Source organism: Lactuca virosa, chromosome 5 (assembly GCF_052849685.1).
Source record: "Lactuca virosa cultivar CGN04683 chromosome 5, Lactuca_virosa_CGN04683_v6, whole genome shotgun sequence".
Taxonomy (NCBI): Eukaryota; Viridiplantae; Streptophyta; class Magnoliopsida; order Asterales; family Asteraceae; genus Lactuca; species Lactuca virosa.
The window spans coordinates 111269100-111278881 of record NC_136430.1 but is presented as its reverse complement, the minus strand read 5'-3'; the positions used below and the strand labels follow the sequence as shown (position 1 = coordinate 111278881).

At 36.1% G+C, this 9782-nt stretch overlaps 1 non-coding gene across 1 annotated transcript; it reads left to right on the top strand.

The window, feature by feature from the left end:
• The first annotated feature begins 8700 nt into the window (after nucleotides 1-8700).
• LOC145118049 (small nucleolar RNA R71) lies at nucleotides 8701-8807 on the top strand. The gene has a single exon (XR_013713033.1). It is a non-coding gene; the product is annotated as a small nucleolar RNA R71 (small nucleolar RNA).
• Nucleotides 8808-9782: the final 975 nt, after the last annotated feature.

Here is a 9782-nt window from a genome sequence, read left to right as displayed (position 1 = left end):
ATTAATTTGAAGAGCTTTTATATGTTCCAGGAATTTTTGATAATCAATATCGTGCTTATCTTGTCTAGCTCGGCCTGGAAATGGCAATGGAGACTGATATGGTTTAACAGGAGGTTTATTTTTCTATTCAGGTGGGGGACTCGTCGAGTCCATGTCTGCGACTCGGCGAGTTGAGTCGGGTTCTTGCGACTTATGGTTTTCTGACTCTTCCTCTTGCACCAATTTAGGATCTTCTTTCTGAATAGGGGCCAGAGGAGTAATTTGAAGGGTTTTATGTAAAACAAATAAACTAGAAAACAATTCCTAAGTTCACATGCAACCTACTTTGGATCTATGTTTTAACTATTGAACATATAACTTTGAATTGCAAACAAGAACCCTAGAGGAAAGAGGCTAATTTCGAAATTAACAAAATAGGGTTCCAGAATTACATACATTTCAATTGTTATAGCAAACAATTGTTAATCCTCTTGAACTTGATCTTCTTGGAAGCCTAGCACCACAAATGTAATGCCTCTAATGGAATCACACCCAAGAACTAGCAAGAAGGAAACTTGAAGGAGAGAGAGAGAGAGAGAGAGAGAGAGAGAGAGGGTATGCAATTTTCGGCCTAGGGTTTCTTCCAAGGTAGGAGTCACCGAATTTAGGAGCTGGGAGGCTCCTTATATAGCTGAGGGATCTAGGGTTTAGGGAAAACCCTAATACTCCTTTGCTTAGGGCCTAAGCTAACCCAAAGGCCTTATCCAAAGCCCCTTGGACGAAATCCTTAGGGTTTCCCCTATAGATTTCGTCCACCTCCTTCCAAGGAGGTTCTGGAGCCTTCCACTCAACTATTAGATAATTGCAAACTAGTCCCTGCACTTTATAATTAATACTTTTAACCCCAAAATTAATTCTGATTAATTTCTGGCTAACTATTAATTAAACATAATGATTTCTAATTAATATATTAATCTTTTAACATATTAATAAATCATTTATATTAATTTATTAATCTTATAAATTAATATCTCTCCTTTCATAATTTCCTTGTCCAGTTGCTAGGTTTGAGGGCAACCCAAAAGGACTGTGCTGCTATCAATTCAAGTACATACCAATTATAGTTATGGGCTTAGACACCTAATCCAACAGCCTCCCACTTGGATAAGTATGTAACTATAATTGCTAGTATGCCTTCTAAATTTGACCAGCAAATTGTAGCTTCCAAAAGCTGCTGCTGAACTCTGACCCAGTCAGTTACATGTCCTGAGATAAGTGATCATATAATCCTTCGTTCTGCAAGATATCCCCAGACATAAGACATGGAATGTAATCAATCTCTTTGTCCAGAATCTATGATTCCCGATTTCTGATTTGTGATGATGTAGGACTTCTAATTGAACACATCAATTTAGTCCTGGCTGGGCCCAGCACATAAGTCAACACCAAATCATCGAGGGGCCCACAGATATCGCTTTTCCGGTTAGGGAAAAAGGAACGAATAAACGTTGACTCATATGCTTGTATCTTTTACTCATCAAATTATACATGACAATACGTTTTATAACACCAAGTTACTGATGCGTTTTCGTATCACCAATGTATAACCGACTTTGTAAATTACAACTCATATATCTTCGTTTCAAGATTATAAGATATTATCATCTCAGTATTACTCGTGATGAATTCCATGAAGTGATACTCTGAGCGAGGGTTTTCCAATACTCAAATCTCAATTTCTGAGTACTCATGAACATTGCAACAATTCTATTGCCATGTCTATCCTCAGACAATCTGCAATCCAATTCACGACAGTCTTGATTCACTACTTACTTCCAAAAGTACGATCGACTGTGGAGTTTGAATAATCTTATTATTCAGGAAGTCAAAACATGCAAAGTGAAACGCAATAATAATATTAATCCTATATGGCCCCAAAGCTTTTGAGCGTAAATAAAAACACTTTTATTTAAACACCATATTGATTACTCATTATTCATTGCTTACTGTTTCAGAAAATCAACTTATTACTCGAATTATAACCACAATTGTCCCATGCTCCAAGCATGCACACTTTGGTTTCCTATGGTCCATACTTTGTGAAATAGATCAATTGAAAAACTTTTCATTTCACAATCCCCAATCCTTATTATTAGTATGAGAATACCAAATTCTTACCACTTTTAGAATATGTCAGATTCTAACATTTTATGCAATGATTCTTTCGTAATGTCATAGCACAAAAGTTACCAAGACTCGACTAATGAAATTACAAGGTATTCTATCGAAAATTGTTACAAGACAATTCCATAGACGTGAAGTCTCACATTCAAAGTACATTCCTTTGAACATCCTTCTCGCATAAAAGTTTCTAATCTAGACGTATTTCTTAATATCCAACTCCTATTAATGGAAACATTTCCATATTTTCCATATGACAACTCATTCTTAATAGAATCTTATCTATTCATAATAATGTCAATATAGTCCATTCAGTACTATACTTCCAACTACTCACAAGCGACAATTCCTCAGTGAACCTCAGATCATCCTTTGATAGTTGTTTAATTATTTTAGTCAAAACCGATTCTAGTCCCTTTTTCCCTCTTAATGCCCTAGGCATTTGGAAAATTTTAGAATGGTCAAATATTACAGCATATGTAATCGATCCTATACCCGAAGCGTATTGGACACGATGCATAATGTCTCACATAAAGACGTGATACTTTATCATCCTTCTACCATAATATTTTATGTGCCCTGTTCCCACAATTCGAACTATGAAGAGGGATGCCGTAATCATAATCGAATTTTGAGAATGCACTATGTATCCTTGACTAAATTTATTAACGTTTCTCGATCTAAGCTTTAGAAATTTGAAACGAAGTATAATATTCTCTCCCTTAATTATAGCAAGACAACTTTTCAACCATTGCAACTTTGCAAAGTGAATCTTTGTTTTCTATAATTAATATTGCTAACTTGCAATACTTACCATAATAATCATGCTCCCACTAACATGATGATTATTTTCTTACCAGCATAACACTTATGCTCCCACTAGCTTTGACATGTATTCAGAAAACAATTTAACTTCTAGAAAACAATGCTTATTGAATTCCTTAAGTTCATATTTCTAATACCTAATGCTTTGATAAGCCTTTATCTAAGCTTCTTAAACTCATACACCTTTGCCTTAGAAAGCTCATATGTGTGTCTAGACAAATTCAGAACTTATGTTACTAAGTCCCAAATGTTCAGACTAATTTCCAAATCTCACAATTCGAACTATGCAGAGGGATGCCGTAATCATAATCGAATTTGAGAATACAATTTTCACAATTGTTGTCTTCTTAAAATCTCTCTTAGTGAAAGCATTTCCTCACAATCATTTTCATGAAGGAGGGAAACCTTATGCCACTTAGATTTTATGGTGTATGTGTTCCTATCCATGTGAATTTGCCAAAACCAAAGTTTGCGACAAATCCAAACTCATATGGACCGAACGTGCTCAATCTCGATTTCTTGCCTCATGGTAACACGAGTGCCCACCATGTCTTCCAAGTGGTTTAGCAACTCATCCTTACTTATCAATGTACTTTCCATTGATCAAGGTGCTTTGTCTTTATGCAATCACATGAGAACTCATAGAACTCACATGCATAATTAACTCAATTGGAATGGCACAGAAAAGGAGTATGTCATCCACGATAGGCTTTAAACCTCAAGTCGTGTGCTAGTGATGATCAACTAGGTTTAACTTTTGATTTGTTCCTGAAACCTTTCAAGACCATTAAGACTCCCACTGACTCCTTGACATATAAGATTCTCTTGTCAAGAAACATTCCTTGACAAAACAAATATTCAAGAGTTAGTGTAGTTTTTATCAAGACTATCACTTCACATAATTGGTTCTAGTTGATCTTGGTCTTATCCAAGACATCACAACTTACCAATCTCAAATGTGCAGGAATAAGAAGACTTTTTCCAATTCCACATTTGTTGAGTGTTATAAACCTACTAAAGACGTGTCACTCAAGTCACAATCTTGGAGTATGACTCTTTAGACTTGATATTGGAACGAAGTACGATTGACTTATTGATTTAACTATGTCGATAATTCTCGATTCCTCTTCTTAGACATGCAAATGCACTAAGACTCACTTAGAGGACCAATTAAGAAATAGTTCTTAATCATTAAGACTTATCATAAAACACAATAAAAGGTACTCTCCCTTCTTCTTAGAATAGAGAAACTTTTATCTTTCTGCCTACTTGATTCTTCTTATTCGTTCTGCTATTGATTGAAACTCTTTCGATCAACTCAGAATTATACTTAATCTTATAAGTATAACCATATTTACTAAACTTTAGTAAATCATGATGAATATCTTTATCACTCTTGTGGTGGACTTGATCAACGCACAACCTAGTGTACTCGATCTCCTAGTCCTTCTCTTGACACTTTGCCAAAGAATTAGTCTAATTTCCAAATATGAAGTTTCTCATTCATCACGCAACCTAGTTGTATGATTCCAAGTTTCTGTCCAATTGAAACTTGGGCGATGAGAATCTTCCCTTATTTGGCAAATTCTCGACATTTCCACAAATAACATAATTAAGAATCAAATCCATTCATTGTAGTAATACACAAACATCAATTTTTCATAACGATTTCATTGCAAGGATATATAAAATTATTCAAACCAAAATTTATTTTATTCATAAAAGCAGCGGAAAACATGTCCTTACAATGCAAAATCAACTGAAAAACTATGTAATCAAATATTCCTAACAAATCTATTATAACTTTCTAAGCTCAAAATCTGATCTTCGAATCCATGCGATTGTGATCCATTTCTTCGTGATCAGACTCATCTTGCTTTTCCATCAAGCTTCCTCTCTTTTCTCTGATCCTGCAAAACATTCAAATGTAATCTTATCACATTATGTATTAAGAATCAATGAATAAGAACTTAATGGAGTTAGATAGTGGATTTTACCTGAAGTAAAGCCATACTTCTTGACTCTCCCATCTCTTAGATCTCTCAGGTAGACTGGGCAGCTTCGTCTCCAATGCCCCTTCTCTTGGCAATAAAAACAAATTGACTCTTTTGGAACAGTACACGGAACTACTTCAGACTTTTCCTTTTTCTTATGATCAAACTTTTCGACCATGGCATGCCTTTCGTTGCCATTGCCTATATCCATAGAGGTCTGGAAGGTAGATCCACCAATCAACTTTGCTTTTCTAGTGCGCCAAATCATCGCTGATTCAGCAGCAATAAGCAAATAGGTGAGATCGATGAGGGTCACGTCGTGGTCTAACATATAGTGCTCTCTTACGAACTCACTATATGAGTCAGGAAGCGACTGAAGAACCCAGTCAACAGCCAGCTCCTCACAGACAACGACTCCCAACATTCTTAACCTATCAATGTGTGACTTCATCTCTAAGACGTGTGCACACACTGACTTTCCTTCTTCATGTTTACTTGCCAAAAGGGCTTGAGTGAGTTTGAACTTTTCAAGCCTTTGAACTTGTGGGTTAGGGAGAAAAATAGGAGGAGGTGGAGGAAGTGAAATTAAGCTAGTCCACATGGCAGGGATTGATCTTTCACCTTCATTGTGGAACAGACTTTCACTTTGAGCAGGAATACATTTCCCTTTGGATTTGGGAAGGCCATGGTTAGATTCAGACATCTACAAAACGGGAGAAATCAAGTTAGTCGATTGAATCCTTAATAAAACACCCAAAAGAGATATTAAGGCTAGGATCCAACTATGAAGATTCACAACTTAGAAATGGGATGCCGAGATCCAAGCGTAAATTTCATAAAGGTAGGTGAATGACGATTCACCAATTCCACCATTAGACGAAATAAATGAAGTGAAATTCCTAATTCTTTTGAGATACATTGAAACTATTCAATGACATGTTTTAATCTCGGATTATGCTCTTCTATTTGTGACTGGGATGCCGAGGATCACAAACAAGATGTGAATAACCATGCAAATGTGCTTGGTAACCTCATTGTCTTTATCATTAACTATTGATGTGCTGGTAAACCACATACGCTCCATCAAAATGACAATTATGAGATACCCATTACTACTCTTTATTAGTGCCTTTTAGTGTGCTGGTTAACCACACACGCTCCACTAACGACCAATAAAGCATAATGTGCAATTTCATGGATTAGCATACTTTTCACATTTTTCCTAAAGTAACTAGAGTTGGGATTTTGTAAAATAATGTTCTAGTACTTTCTTTAATAACATTATACTTTTAATGAGATGTAGTTGTCCTATCAAACCCGTTCTGCTAACGACCCTCCACTAATCAAGGAAGCGGTGGGTGAGAGTGGATACCCATTCAACTACCATTTTATAGGCAGTTTCCTTATACCCCCCTTATAGACTAGCTTCGTGAATGAGGCATACTAGCGATTTGACTGACCATATTCTTATACATATATAATATTAAACTTTTAATTATAATACATATATAAGGTGTGTTTTAAGCTTTTTAAAACTTTAAGGTTTATATATAAATTTCGAAAAATTAAACTATTAATTTAAATTTAAAATAAACCAAATAACTAGATTTAATAATTATCTATTAATTAAATTTTAATTAATCTATTAAATCTTGTAAGGATTATCTAATCAAATTAAACAATTAATTTAATCATAATCCTTATCCCTCTAGATTTCGAAAATTATGGTAAAGGATAATATCCTTATTTTTCTCAATTATCCAATTAGGCAATAATTATCCATTCAAGTAATAATTATCCAAAATAAGATAAAACCCTAAAATAACAAGCAAATTTTGAAATTCAAGGGAGGAGGCTAGGGTTTTCCAAAACCCTAACCCTAATTTCGATTAGGGTTCATGGAGGCTAGCTTTTTTTTCGAAAAAAAAAACCCTTTGAACCAAAAACCCTAAAAACGAAAATTTTGGCCTTTAGGGTTTAATGGCTATAAACCCTAATTTGCAATTCAACTATTATAGCAATTCAATTTAAAACAAACAATGGCTCTGATACCACTGAAGGGTTTTATGTAAAACAAATAAACTAGAAAACAATTCCTAAGTTCACATGCAACCTACTTTGGATCTATGTTTTAACTATTGAACATATAAGTTTGAATTGCAAACAAGAACCGTAGAGGAGAGAGGCTAATTTCGAAATTAACAAACTAGGGTTTCAGAATTACATACCTTTCAATTGTTATAGCAAACAATTGTTAATCCTCTTGAACTTGATCTTCTTGGAAGCCTAGCACCACAAATGTAATGCCTCTAATGGAATCACACCCAAGAACTAGCAAGAAGGAAACTTGAAGGAGAGAGAGAGAGAGAGAGGGTATGCAATTTTCGGCCTAGGGTTTCTTCCAAGGTAGGAGTCACCGAATTTAGGAGCTGGGAGGCTCCTTATATAGCTGAGGGATCTAGGGTTTAAGGAAAACCCTAATACTCATTTGCTTAGGGCCTAAGCTAACCCAAAGGCCTTATCCAAAGCCCCTTGGACGAAATCCTTAGGGTTTCCCCTATAGATTTCGTCCACCTCCTTCCAAGGAGGTTCTGGAGCCTTCCACTCAACTATTAGATAATTGCAAACTAGTCCCTGCACTTTATAATTAATACTTTTAACCCCAAAATTAATTCTGATTAATTTCTGGCTAACTATTAATTAAACATAATGATTTCTAATTAATATATTAATCTTTTAACATATTAATAAATCATTTATATTAATTTATTAATCTTATAAATTAATATCTCTCCTTTCATAATTTCCTTGTCTAGTTGCTAGGTTTGAGGGCAACCCAAAAGGACTGTGCTGCTATCAATTCAAGTACATACCAATTATAGTTATGGGCTTAGACACCTAATCCAACATAATTATCTTCCCACTCCTAGTTGTCATGATGTTTATATTTGCGCCTTTTGGATTATTTTCGGTATTACTAGGAAGTCTACCCGGTTGTCTTTCGTTCACTTGTTGTGTAAGTTGGCCTAGCTGCTTTTCTATGTTGAGAATGGAGGCTTGTTGATTCCTAAGCAGAGGTTGTTGATCTTTCATCATAATTTTGTGTTCTCTCAACATGTTTTGTTGATCTTTTATTGCAGCATCGGTATCGTTATGCTTTTTCTCGGACGCGGCTATGAATCTTGTAAGCATATCTTCCAAATCAGATTTCTTTTCTTGGACCGACTCCTCCCTTTGATAAAAACCTCTCGTTTTTTGCTTATACTTTTCCTCCTTCGCCTTCTTATACTCATCATAAGGTAGCCATTCTTTTTTGGGTTTTCGCCAATCATCGTCATATCTGTCACCACTTGAATAGCACACTTGGGCTTTTCGATTCCCATTCTCATCAAGATCACAGTCTTTAGTAAGGTGAGGCCCTCTATAGTTGTCACATCCCACTCAAATGGCATGGATGGATTGGTCCATCTTAGTCATTCTTCGATCAATGCTTTCCAATTTTTCCATCATTGCTGCCATGTCATCTGAAATAGAGTTCACCAGCCCTCGAGTTGAGTCATTCCTTGGGTTATGATATTCTCTAGAATTCTTAGAGAATTCTTCAATGAGTTCGTTAACTTCTGCTGGATTTTTCTTTGTCAATGGGCCTTGAGAGTCAAGGAGTTGTCTAGGGGTAACATTTACTCCATCATAGAAAATGGACACTTCTTGTTGAAGGTTCAAGTCATTGTGGGGTCAGTTCCTCAACAAGCTTTTGTATCTCTCCCATGCCTCATATAATGATTCACCCGGTTGTTGCTCGAAGTTGGCAATGGCTTTCTTCAATTTTGCTATTTTTTAAGGAGGGAAAATTGGTCAATGAACTCTTCATGCATTTTTGCCCAAGTGGTGATGGACCCTGGGGGAAGTGATTTCAACCAATCTTTTGTAGCCCCTTAAATGTGACCGGTAGCATACAGAGCAAAACAGTCTCGCGAGCAACGTTCGGGATGTTGAAATAGTCGGCTATGTCATTGACCTAGTCGATGTGCTTGTATGTGTCTTCATGATCTTTCCCGTAGAATGGGATGTCCTTGAGTTGAGCGAGAATGTGGCCTTTTCGCTCAAAGGTAGCAGTTGCTGGAATTGCGGGTTGCACTAGTCCCGACCCGGTATCATCACGCAGCCTCTTCTTGTATTCACCCATGGTGAGATCAGCAATGTTAGCCATGGTGTTATCAGGTTCGACTTCTATGTCGCTTCCTTCTTCGGTTTCGTATTTGGTTTCTTTTGGATTGGGGTTAAATGCAAAGCCTTCTATATTGCTTTCTTCGCTCTTTTGGCTGCTAGACTCACCCACTTTCTTGCTTTTCTTTTTTCCAAAGACCGATTTAAGGTCCTTGAAAGGTGATTCTTCGGCGGGTTAGTCTCTTCAACGGTCTTCTCCTTATTCTTCCGCAAAGCTGATTCCGGGTTTTCAGGAGGTGGTACCAAAGATGAGTTCGATCCTCGGGTCATAAAATACCTGAAATAAACAGAAAACACATGTAAAAAGAACAAAACTAAACTAAAAACAAAAATAGAATATTGTTGTGATGGACTCGTCGAGTAGTTGCGATTGTACTCGGCGAGTCAAACGTAAATCAGAAAAAAAATTTAGAACTAAAATCCTAAAAACAGAAAAACTAAAACTCAATCCTAATAACTAATTTACTAAAACAGTAACTTTATGCAAGATAGATCTCACACAAAGGATCGATAATACTAGCAATTAACATTTATTTTAGAACCGTTCCCCGGCAACGGCACCAAAAACTTGATGTG